The sequence below is a fragment of the Lichenostomus cassidix genome, chromosome 5, assembly GCF_008360975.1.
Source record: "Lichenostomus cassidix isolate B80296 chromosome 5, HeHo_3.0, whole genome shotgun sequence".
Lineage (NCBI taxonomy): Eukaryota > Metazoa > Chordata > Aves > Passeriformes > Meliphagidae > Lichenostomus > Lichenostomus cassidix.
Window position 1 is genome coordinate 50,542,885 of NC_139486.1, and position 24,386 is coordinate 50,567,270.

A 24,386-nucleotide genomic window follows, 5' to 3' on the forward strand; every position below is an offset into this window, starting at 1 on the left:
GTTGCAGCCTTCCTGTTTTGATAACCAAGCAAACTTTTCCCCAGGTTTTTGTACTTATCTGGAGACTGATTTCAGGAGGTTGCTCCACCACACCCATTCTCCTCCCACATTTCCTTCTGCTGCTTTTGTCTCCCAAGTCTCCCTGCTGCTCCTGTCCCCCACATATGTCTCACTTCTGAAGCTCCCTCCAGCTTTACTTGTATCTCTGGTCCTGTGGTCCCTTTTCTTGGATCGTAGCAGGTGACAGAATTCAGAGTCTGCTCCCTTTTGGTGCATTCTTCACTTTCACCATAGCTCTGTTATCACTGGAGAGGGCTGGGAACCACAGCAACCCAGAGAAATACCCTCCAAAATACAACTCAGTTTAGCAGAAGAGTCATATAACATCCACACCTACAACATCTGGACTACATCTGCAACCTTTGTGCCGAGCTTTTGTGCATCACATGATGAATGTAATCAGCTCCAGGATGGGTGCCAAAATCCCTGGAGGAGCTTCAGCAAGGGACAAGCTTCACCTGCCCTGGTCTCCCCTGCTTCATGCAGGAAGCCCTGTAACTGCTAAAGCCACGTGAAAGAGAGCAGAAAAGCATTTCCTATTCTGTGTATCTGTGATGAGAATAGATACCAAGGCTGTGACAGTCTGGAAAGAGCCCCATGGGACTCATTGCACAGCACTGTGGAGGTGAAAGGCAAACCCAAGCACAAAGGTAAAAGGAAGCACAAGAACTCAGAGCATGAGCATTTAAACAAATCAATATGCTGCTCTCCAGAAGCAAACCCTCCATCAGAGCAGACTCGTTGCTCCAGTCACTCACTGCAATCATTGCCAGCAATGATGTTTCTGTTGCTGCTGCAGTGGCAGGGGAGTATAAGCTTTCAGAAGGTGTGGGGGCTGGGGTAGGGCTGAATTTATGTGACACAGTGTAAAGAGCCAGCAGGGACAGTCAGGTGAGTACCTATGTGTAATATTAGGTCACATTGTTTCTGCATCAAATGGGGTCTGTAAAGCTGTCATTACCTCCTGTAATGAGAGATTTGGAAGTCGTTTGTATAATTTTTGTATTCCCAAACTCAGTTCCATATAGTAACCCAGTCCATACCTCCTCTTTTACGGGAGCTCATGGAGTATGGAAGCAGAGTTACCACTGCTGGAGCCTAAGGGAGAGGTCAGACTATTCTCTACACCAGGGCAAGGCTTTCTGGCTAGATTTTTCAGCACCTCAAGCAACAGGAGAAGAGTTTTACCACAGAGATCTATTCAGGACCACAGGCTATGGATGGGCCTCTGTAGCCTGAGATTTTCTAGCTGCCTCATGGAGCGTTAAAAATAAGCACAAGTTAGTGTTACTTACACCAAAACATTGTTTACACCTGGGTCTATCCCAGTCCCAGGGTAGCAAGAGAACCTTTGAGGGTTTTATCAGCATCATAAAGGCTTAAAGCTTTTTCAAACCCTACTCTCCTCACCCAGAACAAAGAAGTGGCACCAACCACCACCATCACTTACGACAGAGAGGTCAACAGGAATGCAACTGGGACCATCCCACTGCATTCAACAGAAAGCCAAGAGATAATAGAAATGCTACAGTTTGAACTGAAGAGAGGCTTGAAATATCAGTTCAACAACAAAAGGGTACTTATTCCCATCCTGAGCCAACCCACAATGCTGGGTCTTAAAGAAAATTAGTGTCATAAAACATCAAGTCAAAGCCATATTCAAAGCCAAGTCAAAGCCATCAAATCAAAGCCACTGCAGTCTAAATTTGGTTACAATTATTTTAAGTATTTATTGTTGGAAGTGTGAGGAAACTGCAGAAACTGAATTGAAAATTGATGTGAAGACGTGACAATTACAGCAACATAATGTCTTTGTATGATGGACTAATCATAAAATGCCTTATATAATTAGATGCACAACAAAAATGTCTGAATGTGCCTTGCCATGCATCAGATAAAACATGGAGTACCTATTTGGCCTCAAATCCAGCTTCTTTTCCTTCAGCATCCACCCCTCTGGCAATAGGTTTAGAAAGAACAAGACACAAAAGCGTAAGAGAGAAGAGAAAGAAGACAACGATAAAGATATGAAAAATGTCTGTTTAATTATGCTCCAGATTTTATCTCTGTTTCATATCAGCTCTCTCTCTTTCCTTTCCAAGAGAAATAACTGGCATATGCTTTATTTTGAAAGTAGATTGACACAAAAAATGAGAATTGGCCATGAATCCTGGCATTAATCTCCCTCCACAACAGCCCGTGATTGAGTCAGAGCTATTATTCTCACTTTCAGGTTTGAGTCGCTATCAAAAAGGATGCTATTCCTCCAGCATCCTTTCCAGCAGGGATGTTGCAGAGCACTTCAAGTGCTACAGCATTTTCTCTGACTCTTACTTTTGACCTGTTCATTCAAAAACTCAAAGCCAAAAGGAGGATAAGTATTGCTGTTCCTGTTTCCTTATTATCTGCTTTCTTAAATCCTTCCTCAGTTTTCTCCACAACAGCATGTAGAAATGTTATCTTCCCCACTACAGTCACACTGCCTCAGGAAAACCCTTCCCTGCTAATTTGAACTCATCCCTTTACTCTGTTCCTCCAAAAACCATTGGCTCCCATTGTCTTCTCTTTTGTCTTCTCTGCTCCTGTGCCTTCTGCATGCACCTAAATCTTCCTAAAGATCAGTTGGTATCTTTTTTCTGCTCTGAACTTGAGACAGTCCTTAACAGGCCACCCTAAATATCCCCAATTACTGCTCACACAAGGAATTGAAATAAGCTGCAGTGTCACTCTACAGCCCAGCCACTGAGCTCAGCACAGGACACCAGGTACCCTTGTAATTAATTCTTGTCGTATATGTCGTGCCTGCTTCCTGCCTCAGCTTCACCTGGGCAATGCCCTGCAGCCCATCCTCTTTTCCAACAGAAGGAGGAATGATCCTGTACCGGAGGAACATACTCAGAACCACAACTGCCTGACAGCTGATGAAATGGTGCATTGTGTAACTCACTGAACCTTACTTTAAAGCTTCAGTTTTTTGTCTCCCTTCAATGCTCTTCTGAAGTAACCATGGAACTTTTTCCTTGGTAAGGGAGGTGGAGGAGACTGACTTCAGATGCAGCACTTGCTCCCTGAGTTTTCCCAGCTCTCACTAAAGTTTCTGGACAGCCAGGATTAAGAGAGCAGCCACCTTAGGGAACGGGATGGAAAGCACACACCCTACAGCCTTTCCCTGGTAATGAGAGAGTATGGCACCCAGAACCAAAGAGCGGAATGCTGATCCTAACAAATGCTCCTGGTCTGCTCTACTCTGAAGCTGAAGAGCATCTCCTCTTAATTTAAGATTTTATTTTGTTCTCTTCAGTTGCATACCTGAGTGCTTTCCTTAGCCAAATTTCCCAGCTCACCACCTGCTTTTCCTCCAAACACCGATGGAGATCTGAAGGCAGACTTGTGCCTGTTGTTGTAATTATGACAATAACACAGGACTCAAATAGTGCTATTCTTTTGCTTAGACTCTAATCAAGCAGCTTCCCTGAACCATTTCATTGGACTCTCTTCAGGAACAATTCTTCTAGAACTGCAGATATTCAGCATGATGGGTTGTGGGACTGTCTGGCAGAGAGGAACAGCTTTGGAAAAAAGACAGAGGTCCCTTCTGGCAGGTTTTGGATGGGACTGTTTCTGTACCTCAGGAGCTGACTGGACTACAACTATCTTCCGCCCCCCCACCCCATTTGTTTGTTTATTTGTTTGTTTACCTAAAGCTTATTTTTTCCCAGTCATCTGAAAAAAAAATTGAGGTACAGCTTAGGTACATTTTGGTTTCTGGACAAATCTCCAGCAGCCATCACTTATCCCTTCATTCAACATCACACTTCGCTTAAGTGACTTTTCAGAACTAAGCCTGTATGGAACTGACTGTAGTATTTTATCCTTGCCGTGAAATATTCTTCACTTTTGTGACACCAACTAGTCTTGAAATGCTGTAAAAATGCTGACAGAAGAAATACCAGAGAACGGTTTTAAAAAGCTTGTGAAGGATCGGTAGGTCCAGAGGTGTTTTTTCAGCATCAGAACAGCTAGGGGACATTTAAAACCAAACGGAAAAAATTCTAGAGGACACGGAGGATTTAGTGTATTTGAGGGAGTCACCAACATGAAAGGTAACATATTTTGGTGGAGGCTGGAGGGGACAGGATCTGATGGACAGTATGTCATCCCTATAGTAGTAACAGGGGGGCAGGCAGTGCCACTGGAACATGGGGAAAGCAATGAAATGAGAAAGGTAAATGAAGCGAAGTGTAGCATCAGGCAGAGGCCCCAACATCACAAACACAGTTGCAGTGTACAGTCTCATAGATCCCCTGAGTTTTACATTGAGGAGAAGTGACAAAATCATCAGGAGAGAAATGAGAATGACCAGCAGAAGCCTGAGGAGGAACAGTGTGAGAAGGGAGTCAAAAACACTAAAGAGCTGCCTGAGGTTAGTGCTACTGGACTACGTTTTATGAAGGGATATATTCAGAACTGCCTCAAAGGTTAAATGTGAAGCTTGGGCAAGAGAATGAGAGAAAAGAAAACCTTAGAGAGTCCAAGATGTAAGCAAGATATGTGGCATGTACAGCTTAGCCAGTACAATTGCACTGGGAAACTGAATTCCTGAACAGCAGCTCTTTGTTTTGCTGTCTTGAAGTGGCACTCCCAGTCATGTCTTTGTCATTTGAACCCTGATGGTTTCCACTGCTACAGCACCTGCACTACGACAAAGGAAGAACCCTTAAAATAAGGCTGTGGAATGTTCATTAAAATTACACCAGTCTTCCAGGTTTTCATTTTCAAATGCAAGCACCAGTCCATGTATATGCGTACACACAGATGTACATATACACATATACATGAAATTGCATTTTCTCCTGCTCATCAGAACTATTAAAAACAATTTTAAACTGTGTTTCAAAGGTTTTCTCAGAAATCCAGATACAAATAAAAGTAATTTATGCCAACACGTTCCACAGTCTCACTTTGGAGACCAAAGCGGTACTACTCAAGTCTCCCAAATAAAAGTCACAGTAGAATTACATTTATAAAAACTTCTCTCATTTAGGCTTTTCCCAAGTCTTCACTGCATTCTGGAAGAAACCATTCCCCTTCCAAAGCAAGTGGTCCTACAGGTTCTTTCCTGGACTCACACCCCAGACTTCCCCTTTGCCTTTGTCCAGCTGCATCAACAAGTCTTGCCCACCTACAGATTGCATGTGGCTCCTGAAGGGTGGAATTTATGGCCATTTCATTTAATTTTTCACCCTCTGCAATTATGGGGATTGTTCTGCTTTTAATTCAAATCATAAAGCACTTTTTCACTTAGCTTTGTTACACCTTTAATTACGACCTTAGGTTGAGGTGGTATAATTTTACTTTAAGAGATATGCCAGAACTCAAGTACTGACATCTCCAGGTTTCATAGAAATTGCAGGGATCATAGGAATTTAACCTGATAATTACCTCAATATTTCAAGTCAGACAATCACCATATAAAATAATTATGGGGTTTTGTTTTTCTAAATTCCCTTTGTGGGTTACTGTAGGTGACTGAAGGTTAGAATATATGATGTTAGAGAGATATAGAAACAGAGATAAAGAGGTACAATATGCCTAAATATGAGATTATTCAACCGCGTGTATAAGGAATGCCAAAAGACAAAGAGAGGCACCTCTTTTCAATGCATAAAATAGCAAATGCCACATTCCCAGTTAAGGAATGTTCAGATCAAGGATTCTTTTCCACTACCTCTTCAGCTACAGAAGTTTTTTCCCTATGGAGCTTGCAAGGATTGGCACAAATGGGAGCAAAACCAGCCTTTGTACACTTCTTTCATGAAACCTTCAAGAACTGGCCCTGCTGTCACCCATATAAATTGTATTTTACTAATTGAAGCATTCTTAGCCAGCACTTCATCACATTCCTTGGCACAATTATGGTGATTTAAGTTACAAGCTACTACTTCCTAAGATTTTCTTTCTTTAATTAAAAAAAAAAAAAAGAAGATCCAAAGGGGAACATTTTAATATACTGTAAACTGATTACATTTTGTGGGGTTTTCTTTTTTCCTCTTCAAAATGCCCATGCTTTTGTTACCTCTTGCACATAAAGATGCAAGAAAAAAAATTACTTGGCATGATTTCCGTCATGTTGATTCTTCTGGGTTCTCAGATATTATGATCCATGGAAAGTCTGGATTCATGCTTACTTCTACTCTTCATTAAGTCAGTTGTAGTTGAATTGCTGGTAGGGCAGGCTGCTGATACAGTAGGTGGGCATGCTGAATAAAATACATACCACAGCTGTACCTGCACTTGTCAGAGAGCCAACCTGCTTTACGCCAGTCTGTTCTCCACTGCTTCCTGGTCATAGCCCATCTGTTTCTGAATTTATAAAATGCTGAAGAACACAAATATCTGAACCTATTATAGGTAACATGCTTCAATTAAATTCTGATTGTGGAGCTGTGCTTAACAGACTATCATTGGTAATGTATCTCCTTCAAATTTGCCAATAAAATAGACACCCACCCATAGATATTTCTGTGGAATTCAGAGGTTTTTCTGTGTAGTGGCTCCTACATATGGTGCACCTGGCCAATATTCTTGCAGTTGCAAATAAAATCAAAACCAAAAAAAACCTGCCAAGCCAGAGTATGAAAGGTTACTAAGACAGATTAGATAAAAACCTACATATAGGGAGAGGTTCCACAGTAGGAGCCCTTACAGGTGAAGTAAGCCAGACAGCTATTAACCTGAAGTTTTCCAGTTGCTTAAAGGAGTGCTTTACATTTCAGCTGGATTCAGTGACAACATAGAATAATAATGCACACAAAAATGATGGAACTAATAAAAGTTTATCATGTACATATAATTTTTGCACTGGGGGTGAAACACTCAACTTTACAAGGTCAGATTCATAAAAACTATGCTTTAAAGGAACCCAGCAGGCTGTCAATAACTGATTTAATAGGAACAGACTTTAAACAGAAAAAATAGGTGAGGGATATATCCCCAGGAAATTTGCTGAGGATACCTACAGTACCTATGATTAGACTATCTGTCCTCTGGATGTCATCATTGCTCTTTTTATATGTTGCTGGTTAAATATGTGTTTATATAGAAGATTGCCACAGTCCTAAGGAAGCTGGCTGGGGTGCATTATTTTTGGTAGCTCAGTGCATTTCCAATTAGAACTGAATTCACAAGAGTGTGGTCCATATCATTACTATTTACAATCTATAATGAACCTTTTTCTATAATGAAGTGCAAAACAATGACCCCCCGCATACATTTCATTTGACATGAACTCACATCTCTGCTTCAAGAAGCACTTTATGCCTCTTCACTAAAAATTTCCATCTTTCCATATGTGCAGCTGAGACATAGCTGCCAGTCAGCAATAGTGTTTGCAGTATTTGCAAAAATCTTTACTTTAACCTGGAACCAGGATTTAAGATTTCAAAATAAGGTGCTTGGTTTCTCTGGCAAGGGAATACTCCATTAGCAGTTACGTACCAGAGCAGAAAGGAAAAATTTGGAAGACACCTTACTGTGACAAGGTTGACCCTGAGAGATTTGACAGAGAAAACAGACCCAAGTGTGGCAATGCAGATCTTTACCATATTCCTGCAAGATCTTTTATAAGATATTACAGCAAAATAGTCTAAGCAAAAGCAGATCTAGGCTGAATCATTCTCCCAGCATGAAGCATAAGGTTGAATTCAAATCTTCTAAGTACCTTTCAAATCCAGATGAATCCAAAGACAAGGAGGGGATGCCTGTCCTGGAGCTTTGGGGCTGCTGGCAGGTGGTGCACCTGAACTGGCCCCAGCCAGGTGGGGAAGGAGATTGTCACCTTTGCACTTCTGTTCTTCAGCTGTGCAAAATGTTTCTCGGCTGCAGTCAGCAACCATCCTGAAACAGCAGCAATTTTAGCAGTATGGGGACCACTCCAGAAGTCCTAGAAATACAAGTAGGATGTCCTTCTCCCTTCTGCATGGCCATTGCACACAAAGTGAGTTGTCAGAGAGCTACATTGCACCAAAAAATCCCCCCAGATTTCAGAGAAGAATTAAGGTGCTTTCAGAAAGAGAAGATGCCCAGGTTTTACAAGCTGAAGCTTAATATATTTTTTCCCAGCAATAAACACTCCTTGCTCACCAAATTGCCTGAGGTTGAATTTTCCAGAGGCGGGGGGATAGGTGTTCCATTCCCAGCTTTATCCAAAGTAATAGCCAGACAGCATTCAGCAAATCCCTTACAGTTAGCTCTAGAAAAGGAATCTAGACTGAGCCTGCAAGAAACAGAGCTCAAGTCAGCAAAGCAAGAGGCACCCATAGTCTGTTAGTTTTCAGTGCATCTGTGATTTTGGAAATGCTCAGAAGCCTCATGCTGTCAGAAGGGCAGGACAACTCAGCATTTTTTTAAAATGTCTTGGCCCTAGGAGGTTTGTAAAGTTCGATAGTCTTGTAAGTAGATCACAGGTAGAGAAGAATGTGTTAGGTGAGCTAACTGGACAAATCTTTCAAAATGGGCCCTTATCTATTTTTTAAGGAAGAAGTGGAGGGTTCCCTTATCCTTATGCTCAACAGCTATTAGGTCACACATCAGCTTCTGAGGGAGGAGACCATTTCCAAGGATCTTTACTTCTAGTTAAAGTGAAACACAGCAACAGGTTGACAGAAGAAGAAAAAAATTACAGTTTGCTGGGGGTCTGTGTATTTCTCAGCAAAGGCCAGCCAAAGCACCCCCACCTGCTTGCCACATCCTCAGGGTGTGCACAGCACAGATCTGAACATGCAGAGCTGCACCAGCCCAGTACTGACAGCTCAGGCTTGGAGGAAGGCTGATGGGATTGGACATAGCAACACATTACTGTGGCTTCATGTCTGCAGGATCAGAGCTGGCCTGGGTTTCATCAAGACAAGAGAGACACAGCCCCTAGGGAAGCCTTATATGCCCAAAGGGTTGTGCAAATATTGATGGGCTATCTCAGAGCCAACCCCCTAGGAAGATGTGTTCTTTATATTCACCATGTCATCTTTTCCTGACTACCTAAAATTTTCAGGGGAGCTGTAACAATTCATTTATAACAGTCAGTTCATCCTTTTGTAGTGAATTATGAAACAGAATTATTAAAAGATATACTTTAGGATGTTTTTTCTATTGTTTTTAAGCATCCTCTGGAGATGCAAAAACATGGCCAGAAAAATAACCTTAATGTGCTACCCCATTTCAACACTGGAGTTTTGCCTTGCATGTTAATGTGTGTGTTTTCATGCCTCAGCTACACTAACTGTACTCCTTTCCTGTTTCTATTTATTTTGGAAGCAATATATGTTTACTAAATCAGTTGAAAAGTGTTAATGATCAGTTCATAGAATACTAATGTGGATTCAAATTACTTTCACATGAATCAGGACAAATTAAAAAATACTATTTGATCATAAACTGCTTCAAATCCATGTCACAAGAATTCTAGTATCTTGAAATAAAGATTCTTTTTTTACATTTTGTTAAGACCTCATTAGATATTTAAATTGATCAAAAAGGTGTGGGGACAAGAACACACAGATTATCCACGGTTCATGTAACCAAGAGAAGGGATAAACCCTTTGTATGTGTGGCAAACGGGAGGGTATCAAAACCAGTTGCTCCACAAGCAATGCCTCTTCCATGTGCCTGGGAAAGAAGGAGACATGCAAGCACAAGCAAAAAAGTGGTGACATGGCTACAGCCAGCCCTGACTCATAGCACAGCATTGAGCCCTGAGACACAGACGTGATATCTGAGGACTGGTAGCCTACATGGACACTAGGTCAAAATGTTTCCAACTGAAATTTTTATTGCACCCCAGAAAATTCAGGCACACTCCAAAGAGGAACCCAATTCAGGGACATTTCAGCAGGATCCTGTCTTAATCTGAAACAAGCCTGTGCTGCAGAACTGCCTTTCAAGTATATCTCATAGTCTAAAGGTAGGAACTTCTAAACTATGAAATTCCTCCAGGTTTAGTAGAGGAGAAAAACCCAATTTAGTGACCTCCACAGGGGAAAAGCAGACAACTGAGGTGTTAGAGTACACACGCTACTTGGGAGCAGAGTGCTAGCTAAGCATATGCCATGCCCACCGGCCATACCTACTCACAGGTGACAAGGAACACACCACCTCTGGCAAACCAGCCTTCATGGTTCTGCTGCTCACAGAAAGCCTTTTTTCCCCATCTGTTAAAATCTGCCCTTCCCAGGCTCCCAGAAGTTGGAAGTTAACCTCTTAGTGCTTTATCACATGGAATATGAATGTGTTCTCCTAGTGAAACACTTCTTCCTTGGATGCATCATGAGAATGCACATGCTGATTGCTGGGAAGGTCAAACTAGCATCACTGAACAAATCAATATTGAAGGGTAAAACCAGTTTTGGGAGGTAAATTGCAGCTGTACCAGGGTTCTTGCTAGACCCCAGCACAGTGAAGATGCACAGGAGGAATTTATTTTGCTCACCTTTTCCTTATCCACGACGGAGTAGTTGTGGGTACAACATTTCCTTAACCATGGTCATTCTGAATTGTGGTTTAGGAATGTAAGGCAGGATGTCAGGCTGGATTTGCCTCTTCCACTACTGTTTTGCAGAAAGCAGGTAGAAAATTCGGCTGTTCTTTTACTCTTATTTCTCCTTTTTTTTTTTTTTTAAACAAAAAAATGTACTTTATCCTGGATATTTTAAGCACGACAATTAAGAGTAATTTAGGAGACTATCAGAAGCAAGAAACTCTCCAGCCTACTCTATTTCATTCAAAACAATTTTATCTAACCAATTTTTAACAAATTTAAAACATTGCCCTTATCTACTCCAGCTCTGAGGCACTGGTAATCAAGTCAAGCACCATTGACTATGAGAATAGTGAACTGTATAAAATGACTTCTCAGCATTATGTAGTGTCACAGCACAATTTAAATAACATGTTCATTATTCAAGGTCTCATAATTCCTATGTATAGAAACAGATACAGGGAGCTGAAAGAGGCTTTCAAGCTTTCAACAGTTAAATAAATAAGCAACCTGTATCATTACAACTGTACTGTACATTCTTTAAATATCTGATAGGTTGTTGGAAAGTCCTTTTAAAATGAAATCCAGTAATACAAAGTGCTAATTTAAGCTGAGAGATGCATATACAGATGGCTATTACATATTGACGTTGCTTTTACAGGAATGAACAGAAGATTTGAGAGAAACTCTGCTTTCTGGGGAAGAATCTCAGACATTATTATTATGTTGATGTACAAAAGAGCTCTTACAACTGCGATTACAGAAATCTAATATTAAAGTCACGCTCTTTTCTATAATTTTAGCGCAGGTAGGTATTTGTTTCTGTGCAAGATGGAATTTATTGCAGAGGTTATTGTTTTGATTTTCTTATGCATTTAGAAGATTTCAAAGTGAAATTGTTACAATCCCATTCTATCTGACACTTCTGGTAGAAGCATGGTTGAAGAGGGGTATTGCACAGTTTTTTAATAGTACTCAGAATTTCCTGTAGCTCAATAATTTTATACTATCTTTAGAGTAACGTAATTTAAAAAATATAAATATGTGACCATTAAAATAGAAATAAAATGTACAGATATATTAACCTGAGCTGTTTATAAGTAATTTTAAAATAAATGTATCAATTTAATATTTGCTTTTGTATTTTGTAAAGCCAAAAAATTTGGCAAAAACTATTTTTCACTATGAGGGCAGCGAGACAATTAAGTGTGTTGCCCAGAGAAACTGTGGCTGCCCCATCCCTGGAAGGGTTCAAGGCCATGCTGGATGCAACTTTGAGCAGCCTGGTCTAGTGGAAAGTGGCCCTGGCAAGAGGAACTAGATGATCTTTAAGGTCCCTTCAAGCCCAAACAATTCTATGAGTCTGTGATTCTATTTAACAAAGACAAATCAACTGTCAAATAGACAAACACATAGAAAAAAAGACAAACAAGTTTCACCCATCAATTCTTGCCAAAGAAAAAGAATTTCAAAAGTCTTTCCTACACCTGATACTTGCCCACTTGGGACCTGTTATCTGTGTCTACTGAATTTAAATTGTGAGTGAGAGATGAATTTATGCCATGCCCGTTGAGTATCTCAGCAGAAAACATTTCTCCTTCTTTTCTGAGGAGAAAGTCTGTGTCTCTAGACAGAGCCAGGGCAGACAGCTGTGTTCCGTCCTCACTGAGGAACAGATAAGAAACACTGTCCTCTTCTGACTGACACTGGAGCAAGCCTTTCAGACACCTGGCATTTCTGGGGCATTTGTGAGTTTACTATTCACTCACTGCTGACCTCACAAAGCAGCCTTCCCAAAGGAAAACACAGTTCCCCTCACTTCAGAATACACAGAGAGGTCCATGTGTTCTTCTTTCTGAGTAGCCCTGCCCAGACACCCCTTTATCACCAGGGCAAGGATTGAAAGTATTCTTGAAACTTTATAAAGGTTTACTTTGCCATTTGACATCTTCATTGATACTCCAAGCTTTGCCCTTAGTCTTTCAGTCCCAGACTATATGTATGAATACATTGGCTGCCCTCCTCACTCCCTCTTTTCCAACAAATTCTCACTACTATTGTGTGGTCCAGTCTATAAACAGACAGCTGTGCCTGATGTGGACATAATCCCTCCTGAATTCCTCCACTGCCCTTTCCTAACTTCCTTCCCGCCCTTTATTTCACCACATCATATAGAATTTGCTGTGTGTTTTTGCCTTGGTGTTGTTATCATGCCACGTCTTACATTGAAAGCGTCCCCTCTTTCTTAATACTTCTCAGTGTTACCAAGCTAGTGGAGCTTTAAACCAGTCTTTAGGCATTTCTTCCCTTGGATTTCTTCCTTTCCATGCTGATCACTTCTCCATACACAATCCTTCCTGAATCCTTGTTCATGACTAAGGGGGAGATATTTCATTTTTCCCAGTGAATAAGAGCACGCATGAACTCTCACCTACCCCAGCAGGTCTTGCAGTAACTTGCTTACATATTGTTGTTTTACTTCAGCACCTCAAAACAGGGTCTGTCCTGAAAAACATATATTTATGCTTCACAGTACATCCTCATCCTCCTCTGGGTACTGCTGGCACAATTCAGCTGTGCAGTTGGATGCTGCTCCTCTGTACAGCCTGATTTCCTTTAGTAGAAGAGCTGGGTCTGTGAGTAGAGACGGTGCAACTACAGATTCTACAAAGTCCTACAGCCTGGTTGGCCAGAAGACCATGATGACAGGCATACTGTGGAAAACACTTTCCCAACAAGATGCCAGCATGTACCTTAGTGGTGTATATTGGCTTTGCTGAGGTCAGATGAACAGCAGGAAGTTGTAGTAGATGTGGCATTTACCCACATTATCTGGCTATTGAGAAACCCCCACCAGGCCATGCCATTCCTTCAGTGAGCATATCCTGTGTTCCTATGTCTCCTCTGCTGTCTGTGATCTCTTTTGGATAGCTAGCTGTGTACATGAACATATCCCCGGAGGTCAGACTCAAATCCATCCTTGCCCTGTGTCCTGTCTTTGAGCTATTTGTAGGAGATTCTTAGAGAACAAGAATAAGGAACAGGACAAATCAGAAATCCCTGCGTACACTCTCTCAGCTTCCAGCAATCAGCTGCTTAGAGGACTTTGAGCTGGAGGTTGCCACAGTACCATCATGTTAATAGTCCCCCATGGACCTATCGTCAGTAATATATCTTATTTTTTTGAACTTGTAACATCCTGTGGAATGAGTTCCACAAAATAATTATGCCCTGCATGACAAAAGTTTGCTTTAAATTCCCTGTGTGATTATAACACTGGAACCCCCTTAGGTCCTGTATTGTCAGAAACAATGCATTAGTCACTCCCTAATCACTTTCTCTATGACACTCATTATTGTGCACATCTCTGTCTTTTTCCCTTTAGTGGATCCTCTGAAGGGTCTAGATTATTTACTCTCTCTCTGTTATATTTCCCTATACCTTCCTAGATCTATCACTTTGAATCACGGAAAGCAATCAAATACAAGATGTAAGACGAGGGCACAATAGAAATGTGCCTGCAATATATTTTAACAGTTTGATTTCACCAGCCTTGACTGTGACTAAATTGTACTTAGCAAGTACACCACTAGGACAAAAATCCAAATAAAAATTAAAATACCATTGCCTAACAAATGGTAGTAGAAATAAACAGACTTGCTTCTCAAGGAATAATGTGAAGCAAAACAATAAAATAAACAGGTGGAATAAAACATAATCACAAGATAATTTCCAAAATTAAACAGCCAGTTATTATCCCCAATATTTAGTGAAAGCTCCTTTGCTCTGGAAGGAAATTCTTGAAGTTTACCACTTCAGGGGAATGAAAATATAGGGAAATGCAGAGTTGGCTCTCGAAGTCTCTGCGATACAGCAGACAATTGCATCTGCTCTGCTATTGACCCCTTGAACAGGGTTTCAGAAAACCCATGCATTTAAGAAACACTACATGACAGCTTATTACTTCCTAGAACTGTCACTTATCTCTGGCTGCAAGTGACTCAGCTGAACAAATATCACCTCATACATTATCGTCTATCTTTTAGCAACAAGATTGGCTTTCTTATGCATGGTCAGCACAACACTTTTTCTCTTCTGAAGGAAAACAAAAAAAGATACATTTAGGCTGAACAGCCCAGTATTTTCATAAAACACTTCTAGTGGCAGCTGCACCTCTGGGCAGTTTCAAAGCACCTGTACCATGAGTTTGGTTCCTCAGCCTTTGCTTTGTGCTGGCAAACTCTGCCATTCCTCCCCAGCCCACAGCAGACCAAGACATCTTTTCACTAAGACAAAGCATGTGCGCACTCACAGTTAGCTGAGAGGAGGCAAAATCCTAGCAAGGATGCAACCACTTCAGTCCTTGCACAGCCTGAGTGATCGTTGCAAACTGCCCTGTTCCCATATGTTTTTTCTTACCTTTTCCCTGGTGAAACAAAACTTTTTCATTAAAAAAAACCAAAACAAAACAAAAAAGGCATTTTACAGCAGCCAGTAACCAATTTAGCAGCCAGCAACTGAGGAAATTTCACTGGGATCTAGAATTGCCTTCAAACTAAGAATTAGTACCCTTAATGACCTACAGAGTTAAGCAACCATGTCCCTGTCTGGCACACAGAGCCTGTGCAGGTGATGGAAATCCAGACAAGCTGTCAATAATTATGCAAGAACATAGTCCCACATAACCTGCCCAGCATAACTGAAAGCAGTGCTCTTTTCTTTGATCTTTTGAGCCAGTGGATATTTGGATATTCTTCGAGGAAACACTAATATGCCAAGGCTCTTCTGTTATCATTAAGAAAACAGTAAACAGGTTAAGCAGGTGACTGTCGTTCTGCTGGTTTTGCTAATCTAAAAGTTCATCTGTCAATCAACAGGCAGTTATCACCAAATCCATGAAATACGTGTGTGAAAACATCTTTCCCTATGCTTCCAAACAGAGATGGACAAGTGGAGTGTGCTATTACTTATTAGTTACTGAATCAGTGTTTCAAATTCCTTCTCAGGCAATAAAGAACTTGTGCCTAACCCCAGTGAACATCCACCCCTCAGCAGGATGCATGATAAAGTCTTTTCTCTGATGGGAATTTTAAAGAGACTTTTGTGGAATTTGTTCACAGGGCATGGCCAAGGGAGAAGGCAAAAAAAGACTGTGTAAACCAGTCTTGATGCTGGGTTGGGGCATGGGACACACAGTAGTGCAAGGAAGGAGGAGAAAATACTTTGGTAGCCATCTGAATTTAGGTGGTCAGGGAAAGGGCTTAAATACAACCTCCAGAGTAGGTGGTGTGAAAAGGTGGAAAAACCAGCTTTTTACCCAGACAAAATGAAGGAGTTGCAGACACAGAGAAATTCACAGAACCATTGGGATCAGGAACTGTGGCTAACATGACCCTTTGGAGAAGTCACCACAGGTTGAGGTAAAAAAAAAAAAAGTTGAAAAATAAGATTATAATGCCTAGTTATTATATAGGAAGCACATGTTTTTATTTTTTTAACAAGGCCAGCATAATTTTTTCAATTCTCAAAAATAATGATTGTAAAAAAATGACTGTATTTGCATTTTGAATTCATATTTTTTGAAAGTTTTTTGCATTACATTCTGCTAAAAACCAACATTAATAAAAAAGCACAACAGTAAAACATTAAAACGTGAAAAAGTATTGTTATTGGTCATCATATCTGAATATGGGTGCATCTAGTAGCATTTGCAGTGCTTCTATCCTTTAAAAAAAATAAATAGTAGTTTTGACTGCATTCAGAACAGGAATTGATGAAAATATATTTATCTATCCAGGAAAGAAAATCAAATATTTTAAATTTGCCACTTTAAAGGTATACAAAAGAAAAAGGTCAGATAATGACCAGAGAGATTGGGATTGGTCAGTTATAATGTGCTATTTGAATCAGCTTGTAAAATGAAGTAATATTTTAAAAAAGGTTTTAATACAGGCTGACACCAAGTCAGATATGTCAGAAAAGAGAATGTAGGTCACACTAACAACACAGAATACCATATCCTGAAATGCAGTGACACTGAAAAGGACTTCAGAAAATCAATGTACCATGAGTTCCCTATACAATCTATGGGCTAGGGTTAATGCAATACTTGCATGATTATGCAGGAGGCCATGATATTACAGGTATGTATCACTGATGGGACCAGCATTGCTATGTCCAGTTCTGGTATCTAATTTTCAAATAATGATGGTTCTGGAACATTGCAAGGGAATCAATACTGAGTCACTAAATTATTTGAAATTGTGGAAGCCTTGCCTGTGCAGAACATACTGCACAAGCCACCTCAAGGAAAGGGCACAGGTAAATCACCGCAATGTCAGTGAAGTGCTGGGAAGGGAAAGTTCTGACACCAGTGGACTTGCAATGAGGAAGAAAAGCTTCAAAAGCAAGTAATTAAGAAAGAGAAGGTAGGCAAACACAGGTTGGAAAAAAAAAAACAACAACAAAAGCCTGTCCTTTTAAAAAGTAAAGTAAGTATGAGGTTAAAATTAAATGCTTGAGAGCAGTGGATGTAATAAGCTGATGCCTTTCCAGTAAGAATGAGTGCCTTTACAAAAGATACACTGCAGCTTGTCTGGGACCTGGGGCTGAAATCACATGGCTGGCATGATGCAAGAAATAACACTAAAGGTTCTTAATAACCATAAAGCCTCAAAATCATAATACATTCACTAGACTATGAATATTTTGACACAAAGAGGAAACAGAAGCCAAGGAAAAAGAAATGTTTGTGTTTACATGGTCAGCTGTTTACCAATTATCTTCAAAGCAGAAGAACCCTCATCAGGTGAAACTGAAACAAAAATACACAAATAACTGTCCTAAAAAATGCAGGATAGAAATTAGGTCTATGAAAAAAAATTTTTGACTGTTTGCTTGTGAAAAGAAGCAACACTTTTTTACATGCACACAGACAGAGGCACAGAGCCAAGAAGCAGGAGGACTGAAGGAGAGACAAATGAGTATTTAAGGATGAAGTGTTCAAAGATTCCAAATATTTTATTTACACCTGTATTCAAAAGAGGATTTTAAGCTGCCATTTCAGCACATCTATTCTCCCATGTAAAAAAAAAAATTAATATTAAAGACTATTATCAAGGCAGTAAGTGCTGCAACATTTACATTTAGGAGCAACAGATCTCCAGAACTGGCTTGTGTGCATGCAAATATTTTCAAGGAAGTGTCAGAGTAACTAATTAAAAACCCCTACATCCTTGCTCATTACCATCAGCTGCTGGAAAGCTGGAAGCTGCTATGTGAGTATTAGCTTTAAAAATCATGCCGAGCCAGCCTCGAAATTTGCAGCCTACTTAATTCTACCACCAGGCAAACAAAACTCTTAAAGCAAAAATAAAAAATGAAAAGAACCAGACCGTCATTATAAAAAAGGGAGAGAATAGTGTGGAGTTTTTAAAAAGAAAATAAGACCCAGAATGTAGCAAACTGCCTCAAGTACAAGCACATCTGATTAATCTACTGCTCCTTCTAAAAACAGCTGATACCTTTCATCACAAAAAGTGACAAAGGGAACAAAACCAACTTGGGAAGTAAAAATCACCAAAGAAGAAGAAGAAGAAAAGGCTTTCAACTGCTTTGACAATGAGGTGACTCAAAGAACTGTGTTAGGTACAGCACTGTTTAATATGTTAGCAAACAGGAGAAGGGGCTTAAAAATACAGCCAATAACACTGGAATTTGATACAATTATTGAGACTTGTCCAATATTATGAGAATATTATGAACCACTTCAGAAGGACCTAATAAACTAACTAAATAGGCAAGGAGATGGCAAATAAAGGTCACTGGAGAGAGAGAGACATGTGAATGCATATTAGAAAGAATTTCTCCCATGCATCTGTGTTAAAAGGCCAGCACTGACACCGCCTTCGAGCACACACAAAACCGTGTTTGGGGGTAGTGCCATTGACAGTGCTGGAAGAGCTGCTGTACGAAACGGAGTGCTTGTGTGGATCAGGACCTCCTCTGAATTTGTGACCGTTGTGGGGGGAGGTGGAAGGGACTGAAACTGTGGGCAGCTGGCCGACAATCTGTCCATGTGCAAGAGCAGGCAAAGAAATAAAGCAAAACAAAACACGTTCCTTCTGCTTCACCATAAACAAGGCGACCACGAAAAGAAAGACTAGGCACAGACCAAACTAGGAAACAGCGAGGCCATTACAATTTCATTTTGTAAAGGAGTGATTTGGCCTTTCTGCTCAGCATAGCCCAAGGAATTGCAGAAATGAAATGGGTCCCAGAAGAGGCCACAGAAATGATTAGCTCGCTGAGGAGAGAGCAGAGGGAGGCTCACCTCCAGTGACGCATCCGTCCGCTCCTTGCAAGAGCTGAGCTGGGATCAGGAGACCCCGGGAAGGAGCTGTAGTGAATTACCCTGGGGAATTACCCCGGCGACCCAGGGGAGGCTCGGAGAAGGTACGTGCTGGAGCCACGTTTTCCTGCAGTGCTCCCAGTCCCTGTGGAGAGGGCTTGTCCCAGGGTGATGGCAAACCCTCACTGCCCCAGGATCTGCTGTGGGATCTCCGTCCCCTCAAGTGAGAAAGACCTGTCAGCACCGGAGAGTTTGAAGCCTGTTTCAGGGTACGGGTCAAATGTCTTAAAAACTCCATTACTGCAGCTGAACTCCAAAGATGCTGGAATAACATCGGCTTCATCTATTTAAAAAATGGGGGCATCATGCAGGCTGATTACACAGCAAGATTTAAGACTGAACAAAATTGTTCTATCTTCATAATGGAAAAAATAACATTTTATCATAACTTAGTTTCTGAAAATATTAGCGACAAACCACAAATTGTTCAGCATTTTCTGCTATAACAAGCAGATACAGAACAGAGTAAGAAAATCTCTGTGTTTCACATTATGGTTTTATGTATTGTGCATTGAGCTCGCCTAAGAGCTAAACAGCATTTGATTTGTGCCCAACAATAAATAGAAAAAGGATTGCCAATTAAGAATGTGGGGCAGCTATTTTTAACGAAATGTTTTTAAACTTTTGGCTAAGTACGAGAGAAAGGCAGTGCCATCTGTCGGGGAAACGCGGCCGGTTCAGGGACCGCGCCGGCTCGGCGCTGCTGCGCCTTGGGGAGAACAAAAGCCCGGCCGGGCTCAGGGACAAGCCTGGCTTGATGAGGGATAAACTTTTGTTGATGAACAGAAAGGAGAGGTGAAACAATCTCAGCCGATTCAACACCTCACTGTGTCAAGCGGCATCTATTAGGTGTACTTAACACCTTCGTGCCCCTTCTCAGCAGCAGTTTCAGACGCGCGGGGACAGGACGTGGGGCACAGGGTGAGCGGGGGGGGGAAGTCACGGCAGGGCAAATCCACGCCACTTTTGGCCACCGCAGCAGCCACAGAAATGTTCCTTCCTCGCCATCTCATGAGTCAGCGCTTCTGATGTCAAGACTTTACACTCAAATTGAAACACGCAGCAGTCCTGCATGGGAGGAAGAGAAGCTGAGCCCCACAAAGAGAAAAGCTGGCAAGCTTAGGTGGTCTGTCAAGAACTGGGGCTTGGGTGGTTTTTACTCAGCATTTCCACGCTGCTAATGATTTCACTTTAAATATGCAGCAGCCGAATGGTTGTAGCCAAACGCAGGTTTCAATAGTTGCACTGAATTTGAAAGCCAATGTATTTAACATTTAAATACACTGCATGCACCTTATGAATTATTTACTTACACCAGCCTTTCTGGAGATGCACGGATATTCTCACACCCACACATGCATAGCAGCACTAACACATCTATGTGGATCAGCTGAGTCTTCTAACTAATGATGCTTTTCTGTAGCTATTTAGCATGATGCTATTTTCCTTTACAGGTCAGGGCGGGTAGTGGATATCAAATATGGACATTTTTGTGCCCAGTGAGGGACTGACACATCGGCTAGGATCACGTTGATGGTTATTCAACAGAACTGCAGTAGCCGCTATTTTTGCTCCATTCCCACAGCAGCAATAAAACAGTAGCACAAAACAGAAAGTGACACACCAGATACATTGAACAGCAGCTGCCCTTAAAATCCGAGCAGTCCCCGTGGACTGATTTGCCATTTGCAAACACTACCTTTTTTTTATCCTTCTCCTACTGAGGGGGTGTAATTAAAGAAGAAGATGGGGAAAAATGGGATCATAACAGCAATAAGAGCAAAGAAGAAACAGTGAGACCAAAAATACATGACCATACCTGGGGAGATGTCGGGAAAGGAATGCATCAGTAAGGTGTTTCCTTTAAAATAAATTATCAGGAATAGCAGGTGAACAGTCTCCTGCTGCACTGTCCAGTCTTTGTCTAATTTGTAAAAAAATCCACTTTTTAGGCAACACCAAAGAAAGCAGTTGTGTATAAAAGCCAGGTAAGTAGTGAAAGCACACATCAAATGTACCCTCGGGCAGGATTAATGTATAGACAAGATTTTAGAAAAGCATATTTTTCTGTTTTAAACCAATATGTGTATTTTGAACTAAGGCAGGAAGACTTATTCTCATGGTGTTCCATGCTGCCCTGTTATAAGTACTGTGTGTCATAAGATGTGGAATGAAAAAAGCACTTTTCTGGTGCCAAAGGGGAGAGGGACTCAAAGAACACAACAGTACCATTTCACTTGTAAGAGCTGCACTCTAATTTTTACAGCTGAACTCTGTAAGTGTGTAAAGTCCAAGAAACAGAATATTAATCTTTGATGGAGCAAACTTAAAACTGTATAGGCTTGGACTGCAATCATAATTATATTGTATTCAAATGACAGGGCTCCTTGCTGAATAAATGCGCCTAAAGTATTCCGTAGAACAATATTCCATGGGGAGACTGAACTAACCTGGACTTTCAAACTGAAGATGATATAAAGGCCAACCAGAACCAGAATTGGAGCTAAAAATATTCAATGACCCAATCACTGCATAGCTTGTGATAGTAGCCTTTTTTTCATAGCATATGTTCACAGATATGTAATCATCATCTGTTGTCAGACTAGTGGCAAATAAAGACTTGCAAATTTCCTACATTTTTCACATCTTTGCTTGTTCCAGCAGTAACATTGCCTGCTTGCCTTTTATTCACCATGTCTGGCATGTTCTAGTAATTCTGGGTCATGCTAAGATCTTGTGCCCTCAATATTTGTTTCTCTGGCTTTTTAAAAGAGATGTACAGCAAGTTTTCTTCCTCCCCCCCCCCCTTATTATTTGCATTAAATTTACTATTTCTGATTTAAGAGGGACAGGAATCCCTTTCCTGCACACACCCCCAACAGTTTAAGACTCAAGTCATCCTTTTATTTAATATCACCTAGCAAACCAGCCAAATTTGGCACTGGATGAAAATGTAGCTACCAGCATAGCAGAGCTCCCCTAAAAGGACTGTCCCCAGTACTTCCAGCTGGGGCACCTGAAAATACTTCCCATATTCTATGACTGTTCTTCCTGTGTGTCAGGCTGAGTCCCAAGTCTTAATCTCCTCCTATTCTTTGATATTCCCTGGAAGAAGGCCAAGGTGTGCACAGGTTAGGAACATGCCAGAGCATGCTGTAAAGGTCTGGCTGATCTGAACAATAAGGCACTGGGACTACAGGGTACACACATAGAATGTGTCATGGATTTTGCTATTTACAGCACTGGAATGGGGCCTCTTTTCCCCAAAATGTAGGAATTCACAGTACGAAAAATTAATTTCCAAAGTGTGCGAGCTAGTGAGCATTAACTAGCATTAGTGACTGGCACCCACTCCTAGAATTTTGTTATCATACCCAATAAGATTTTGAGTTTTGCTCAAAAATTTGTTATTCTATATTGTCCTGCATCAGCAAGCAAGGTAAATGAACATGTGCAGAACTTCCCATCTCAGCAGGACGACCCAAGTGAGTGAAGACAGAACTGCATTAAGACACGTGTGCTGTCAAAGATCACAATAGGTCGAATTTTTCATTTACCTTAGGGATGATACACCAACCAAGATTTTAAGGCTATGAGTTAAGTTTCCCTGATGCTGATGGGAATTTTAACCTCAGTCAAGGAAGTGTCTGGGCCTGAAGGAGCCTGAAGACACCAATAATCACTAGCAGGTGATGATTGTCTGTGTTGAATGATCCCATTTAAAATCCTGCCAGGCATCTATTCGCCTCTTCAGCTCCTTAGTTACTTTTGTGTATCTGGCCTTTGTTATTTGGAGAGTCTTTGGTTTATTCTTCTTTCTATAGTCTTTTGTCTTTGAAGGATTGATTTATTGCTATCTGATATGAGCTACATAATCCAACAAAAATGCCTTGTCTCAACAGTTTATAGTTCTGCTTAAGATTTATGTTTCATCCATCCTTCCAAGGAAAGTACTTGCTTTTTCTCCTTTATGATTTTAAATGTTTGCCTATCCAGAAATAAAATCCTCTCTTAGGAAAGGAAGTTAAGTCTGGATAATTTTAAACTCTGAGATGGCTCAGTTTAGGGTGTGCTCTTTGTAACATGAAAACACACACATTCACTGCTACCCGTGTTCCCCAGTGCATTTTTCCTAATGCACTCAGATCGTTCCTATGCCTCACTCCAAGCTCTTCCTCAAAATGTTCTCATTTTTGCCCTGAGTTCTGTTTTCTTTATTTCAAACACTTTGGACAACACGATTTTCATTGGCTTAACCCTGTCTTTGACTCTGTCTTGAGTCTTTATGATTCTTTCTCCCACACCTTGGGATGAACATTCTACCTTCAACCTATACCTAATTTTGTCCTCGATTATCTCTTACTGGCCAACTTTCACTCATCCTTGGTCACACACTGAAATCCCACAGTGCCTAAACTTACCCTGGTGTGGATCCCTCAGTCTGCTGGAGGGTTGTAACACCAAGGGTTGGCACCAAGAACAGAGCATGGTCCTCTAGATCTGAATGTTCAGTGAACCATTGAGGCTGTGAGGGAGGAAAGGGGACATGACCTGGGCTTTTCTTCTGCAAAAGTTGTGGTCCCAGCTCTTGTGTTTGGGAGCATTCTGCTCTGGAAGATGGTCACATTTTAAAAATCAAAAATATTTTTCAACATCCTCCAGTTTGTACTTGGATACACTCACAAGTAAACACATAAAGAAGTCCATGTATGCAGTATTCACACCAACAGGACTCACATTCAAAATGCTGTGGAAATGAAAAGCTTCTGAAAAATCTGTTGACCTTTCTATGGACCCCTTCACTCACCTATTTAGCTACACTTCTCTTGCTTCAGCTACTTTTCCTCAAAGGCATCAGAAGTTCTTCAGCCTCTACCTACTTCAGCAGAAGGCAGAGATACTTGATGTTGTTTAATGATCAACCTATTAAGTTTGATACCATTGACCTCCACAGCAGTGCTTACTGTGCACAAAATATGATAATATTAAACATTTTAAAGAGGTTTTTTTATGTTTCATTTCAAACCAAGTACTTCAGATTAAGGCAGTCAGTTCAATTCCTACCACAGTTTACATCTAAACCTTTTTGAGGTTTATAATAATCTTCTACACCTAAAAAAAAGAGTGGTGACTAACATTACACATGCAAGCAGATATTTTTAACCCCAGAGCACAACCAAGGGTGGGCAGGTAGGCTTTGCTGCTCTCAGATAAGCTACATATGGGATTTGTGATGTGATCGTTCACATTTACGATGAGTGTCAATCCAACATCTGCTCTTACCATATTGGACTGTGAATATTTCAGATCAACAACTGAAATCCAGATGTGTTTGTGTCATGAGCTCTATGCACTCTACTTGAAATGATTTGTCTTTAAAAACAG

At 40.9% G+C, this 24,386-nt stretch overlaps 1 long non-coding RNA gene across 5 annotated transcripts in view; it reads right to left on the minus strand.

The window, feature by feature from the left end:
- LOC146436611 (uncharacterized) overlaps positions 1 to 24,386 on the minus strand; it is a 101,732-nt gene that overhangs the window by 32,773 nt on the left and 44,573 nt on the right. For all 5 annotated transcript variants that reach the window (XR_014852722.1, XR_014852721.1, XR_014852724.1 and 2 more), the window contains one exon: positions 7,781 to 7,956. This is a non-coding gene — a long non-coding RNA (uncharacterized LOC146436611). The remainder of the gene's footprint in view (positions 1 to 7,780; positions 7,957 to 24,386) is intronic.